This window comes from Haemaphysalis longicornis, unplaced genomic scaffold (assembly GCF_048455015.1).
Source record: "Haemaphysalis longicornis isolate Haplotype H1 unplaced genomic scaffold, Haemaphysalis longicornis Haplotype H1 scaffold_10, whole genome shotgun sequence".
Lineage (NCBI taxonomy): Eukaryota > Metazoa > Arthropoda > Arachnida > Ixodida > Ixodidae > Haemaphysalis > Haemaphysalis longicornis.
The window spans coordinates 108,441,019-108,446,659 of record NW_027526204.1 but is presented as its reverse complement, the minus strand read 5'-3'; the positions used below and the strand labels follow the sequence as shown (position 1 = coordinate 108,446,659).

Sequence of the window (5,641 nt, the reverse complement as noted above, 5' to 3'; positions counted from 1 at the left end):
TTCGCACAAATAAATATGACTCTCTGCACAAGAACTTCTTGGAGTGTTGGCTAAAGTCAAGCTGGAATTTTTGTGGAAGCAGACATGGTAGCACTCATTGGTGAGACCCGCTGATACATCGATAATGTTTCTACGCAGTCAGTTATGCCCTCAGCATCTGTTCACACAAGATTGAAGCAGAAGACGCGCCTGGGAATATTTCATTCTGCGCAATTTTGACAAACCCTCTGCATGCCTCGCATGTGTATCAGCCGATGAGAGACGACACGCACACCCAAGTGGTTGAGCAGCAAAGAGGAAGCTTTATTGTTTCGACGGTTTATATACCCCCCCCCCCGACCCATAGTTGCTGTTTCCGGCTACGCTGCCGCCAGTGTAGCCTGTATACATCGTCCTTCCTTTTAAGAATTACGGAATTTGGTTGAATCGTTCATCATAGTCAAGCGTGACGCGGGGCTTTCGAGGTCTGGTCGATCTCCTTGGTACAGGCTGTGACTGCTGTGTAGGAGTGGTGACCCCTAGCAAGGATTGGGCAAGATGGTCTACATCTTCTGGGTTCTGTACTGGCTGGCTGGGTTCAAGCAGCTTGATGATTTCCTGCTGTGGCGGAATGCTGGAGTCGGTGTCGCTCAAGGTGTCGTCTAGGAAGCAGGTGTTTCCTGTTCCTGCGAAAGCAACGGCCAGTATCAGTTACCAGGCGGTACGAGCGGGGTGAGCATTCCTCCAACACCCGGGCTTTGGGGTTCCATCCCACATCGCTGTGTAAACGAACTACGTCACCAGGTTGCAGTTGCGAGAGGCGACAGCCCTGCATTATCTGCTTGTGCTTTTTCACTTGAGTCCCCCTTGCCTTTCCAAAGTCGGGAAGCCCAGTCCTAAGCCTCCTGCCCATGAGTAGTTCGCTGGGTGACCGTCCGTCCTCCAAGGGCATTGTTCTATAGTTCAGCAGACCCAGCCAGTGATCATCGCCAGTCAGAGCACATTTACGCAAGATACGTTTTGCCACTTGCACGCCCTTTTCTGCGAGGCCATTAGACTGGGGATAACGAGGACTTGACGTAACATCACGGAACTCATATTTGGCCACAAACTGACTGACTCGCGCGAGGTGAATTGAGGGCCATTGTCCGAATTCACCTCCACTGGAATGCCATGACGGGAAAAGATTGCCTTCAGCTTATCTACGACTTCTGCCGCAGTTGCGTTCTGCAACTTTTCTAGCTCCAAAAAGTTTGACTGTGCGTCGTATACCACAAGATAGGTCTCATGGGCATACTCAAGTAGGTCAACACCTACCCTGCTCCATGGGTGTTTGGATACCTCACGAATCCGGAGTGGCTCCTGTGGCAGTTTATAAGCAAGTGCCTTGCACGCTGAGCATCTGTTGGCAAAGGCCACAATGTCTGCATTCATCCCCGGCCAAGACATGAGTTGCCTTGCTCTAGCTTTACACTTGGAGATGCCCAGGTGACCTTCGTGCAACCGTTTTAGCATGTCGGCTCGCATTGATGAAGGCACAACACGGCTGCCTTTGAACAATACTCCATTGACAACGGTCAATTCGGCATAGAATGGTCTGTACAAGCCGTCGACTGGGCTATTGTTTGACAACGCCGATATCACCTGTTGGAGAATGGGGTCATGTTGGGTCTCTGTGACGAGTTTGTCGAGGGTCGTTGGCGCTACCAGGTCGAAGAGGACATGGGTGGCATGCACCTCGATGTCCACTGCGAGGTCGTTCGGCTCTCTGGGGATGTGAGTTTTCGGCCGGGACAGCGTATCAGCCAGGACGAGCTGCGAGCCAGGAACATACTGCAAGGTGAAAGTATACTTAAACAACCGTACGAAGAATCTCTGCAGCCTGGGAGGCATGTCATTCAAACCCTTTTTTGAAATTTGCGATTAATGGCTGGTGGTCTGTTTCAAGGGTGAAGTCAGCAGCATACACAAAATGATGAAATCTTTCACAGCCGAACACCAAGCCCAAAGCCTCCTTTTCAATTTGCGCATAACGTGCCTCAGGGTCCGAGAGTGCCCTCGATGCATAGGCCACTGGCCGCCAGATTTCTCCATGCAACTGTGAGAGCACTGCTCCGAGGCCTGTGGGTGAGGCATCAGTGGATATCTTTGTGGCTTCCAAAGGATCGAACACTGCCAACACTGGTGGCTGCGAGAGTATGTCCTTCAACTCGGCAAGTTCCTCTTCGTGAGGGGGAAGCCACTCAAATTCCGAGTCCTCGCGAGTCAGGCTACGAAGGTTCTTCGTTTTCTGTGCTAAGTTTGGAACGTACTTCCGAAAGTAGTTGATCACACCCAATAAGCGACGCAGGGCCTGCTTATCTCCCGGAGTGGGCATGTGGGTCAGACCACAGACCAAACTTGGGTTGGGTGTGATGCCTTCAGCACTGATGACATCTCCCAGGAAACAGACCGAGCTTTGAGCGAATTTACACTTGTTCCGATTAAAGGTTAACCCTGCTTTGCGTGCCGCTTCGAGCACACGTAGCAACCTTTCATCATGTTCTGCTTGGTCTCGACCCCAGATGAGGATATCGTCTATGTAGACGCGAACACCCTCTATGCCCTCAAAAATCTCGGACAACACTCTCTGAAACACCTCTGGCGCTGAGGCTATGCCAAATGGTAGCCATAGAAAACAGTACCGGCCAAACGGTGTTCCGAAGGTACAGATCTCAGACGAACTGGGATCGAGCGGCACTTGGTGAAATTCAGCTTTAGCATCAAGAGTAGTGAAAACAGTGGCTCCGGCCAGGTCAGATTCGATGTCTTCGCGCCTAGGCAACTGATAGCGCTCTCGCTTTAGGTTCTGGTTTAGCTCCCGCGGATCCATGCACACTCTGAGCGAGCCATCCTTTTTCCTTATCAACACGAGTGGGCTTACCCATTCGCTGGGGCCGGGAACTTTGCGTATGATGCCCTCCTTTTCCATGCGATCCAGCTCCGATTTCAGTGGCGTCCTCAGGGCTTGGGGCACACGCCGTGCTAGCTGGACTATTGGCTGGGCTCCCTCGCGCAGAGTCAGATGGTAGGGGCGGCCCAAACAACCAGTTCCTGAGAACACATCCGGAAACTGACTAACAATGTCTTCCTTCTTGACAGAGTCGACTCTCGATACTAAGCCGAGTTTTTCGCTAGTTTCCAGGCCAAGTAGGGCTTAATTCTTGACCACGAAGAAGTCTACTGGCGCTGTGGTGCCGTTCATCTTCAGCTGGAGAGTAACCAGGCCTATGTGCTTGATTATGCCTCCCGTGTAGCTTCGAAGTGTTGCTGGGCTGGGCCGGACAGAAGCATTCTTGCTGAGCTTCCTTTACAGCGAATAGGGCAACAGGTTGGCCTGCGACCCGGTGTCGACTTCCAAGGAGAGTTTGCCTGTTGCACCCACACCAACCGTAACAAGCCACTCTGGACGCGACGCAATCGTACACACTCCAACATCCAGGATGTCAAACTCCCCTGACGACTCGTCGCTGGCAGTGTTCTCTTGGCACGAGCTAGCTGTTTTCCCACGCGCTTGGTCCGTTGCAGTTATGCAGCAGCTCTGCCGGCTCTTGGGCTTTGCAGGGCAGCGGGCGACTTACCGCACCGAAAGCACGTTTTCCCGAAGGCTGGGCAGGCTCGGTCATCGTGCAGTGTGTTACACCTTGTGCATCTTGAGCGCCGGACCCTGTGCTTTTCCGGCCGCACGGCATCGACACACTTCTCCGGCCGCACGACGTCTACGCACTTCTCTTGATCATTCCATACCATGTTTTGCCTATCTGCAGCTTCCGTTGCTTGACAAAGGCGAACGGCTGTTTCCAGCGTCAGATCCGTTTCCTTGAGCAGCTTTGTTCGCAGCTTTTTGTCACGGATTCTGTAGACGACCTGGTCCCTCAGTATAGACTCGGCCATATTTGAAAAACAGCAAGACTGAACCTTGATTTTCAGGTCACGAAGAAATTGCTCAAAGGGCTCACCTTCCGCTTGCTGCCTTGTTCGGAACACTAGCGCTCGTAGATCTCATTTTTCTTTGGGGCACAGTACTCCTCGAACTTTTTCACTACCACAACGTAGTCGTCACGGGACTCTCCGTCGGAAAACTTGAAGGTGTTGTACACCTCAAGCGCCTCTTCGCCGGCAACGTGCAGGAGCAGCGCGACTTTCTCGGCGGGCTTCTTTGTGGAGAATCCAGTCGCTAACATGAAGATGTCGAGGCGCTGCCGGTATCGCGTCCAGTTTACCTCGAGGTTGCCCGAGCACACGAGCGGTGGCGGCTGACGTAGTGCATCCATTTTTGCAAAGGTGTCCGAAGCGGGGTTACAACATTACGGCGATAATTCGGCTGTCGGCTGCGCCATGTATCAGCCGATGAGAGACGACACGCACACCCAAGTGGTTGAGCAGCAAAGAGGAAGCTTTATTGTTTCGACGGTTTAAATACACCCCCCCCCCCCCACCCCAGACCCATAGTTGCTGTTTCCGGCTACGCTGCCGCCAGTGTAGCCTGATAGAACATGTTCAGTAGCGCTACTCAAAGTTTGTGACACAGAGAGTTGTGGGCAACTATTGTGGGCAACCTTAAAATCTGACAGTGACTTGCGAGCAAGTTGCAACTCGCAAGCAATGTGTGTGTTGGTGCAAAACATTTGGTTGCCAAGCGAAGCATTTTTTAAACTGGTATTTACAGCAGAACATGTGCTTTCTCATTTACTACCATACCGGCTGCCGGGAGGATAGATTGCCGTCTGCCTTCCGGCTTTCCTAACACCAGAACTGTTTAGGCTCAGAGTTTCCTCATATTTACGTTGCCTTCCTCGTAGCTCCAAGCTACACGCCACATTATTCCAATCTTTCAGCAACGGCCACGCTCGCGCCATTCTCTTGGGGTGTAGCCGCAATGTGGCAGCTCTGGTAGACAAAGGAACAAGCCGTGAAACTAGCTGGCAAAAAGTAGATGTAAAAGACAAAAAATTCAAGGCTCTTCGTCAGCCTTGCATTAGGCCCGATTGAAGTCTATCTGTCATCATTGCATTGACAGTTGCTTTGTCAGTTGAGGGGCCTGACCACGGTATACCTTCCAAAATCGTGCAGCTGGAACCCACTGACAGCCTTCGTCAACTGCATGGATCCGGCTCGGTATCTTGAAAACGACAAAGTAAGCACTGATTAGCTGTTGCAAACATACGAATTGCTAAAACACCCATGCTCCAAGCATACTATAGGCAAACATCGCATAGAGAGAAAATTTACTCTGGAGGCACTAGAATACCTCCAAGTACAGCCAAACCTTCCCCAGGCAGGGATGGAGGCCTGATAGCAATTCCAATGTCATTACCTGGTCCATCTCGGCCGAAATGTAACACTTAGGGATTCATTTCTGCCATGGTTTGACAATTCGATTAATTAGTCAAGAGAAACCAAAACACATTTATCATGACATTGTAGAACACAGCACATCAGTATATTTTTTTATAATTTCGTAATTTGATTCACGACACAGCTTGTAATACAGCGCCGTCACATCATTCCTGCAGAGCTTGACAAACCTTTTGAACCTGTCTATAGAAGCAGCAATTGTTATATCACCAGTCTGTTCTTGTGACACATTAACTGGCACATTCAACTGGATGATCTGTGTGAG

At 51.1% G+C, this 5,641-nt stretch overlaps 1 long non-coding RNA gene across 1 annotated transcript; it reads right to left on the bottom strand.

The window, feature by feature from the left end:
- Positions 1 to 378: 378 nt before the first annotated feature.
- LOC144157897 (uncharacterized) lies at positions 379 to 3,859 on the bottom strand. Its single transcript, XR_013319901.1, has 3 exons — positions 2,903 to 3,859; positions 1,624 to 1,812; positions 379 to 665 (listed from the first exon to the last, which is right to left on the bottom strand). It is a non-coding gene; the product is annotated as an uncharacterized LOC144157897 (long non-coding RNA).
- Positions 3,860 to 5,641: the final 1,782 nt, after the last annotated feature.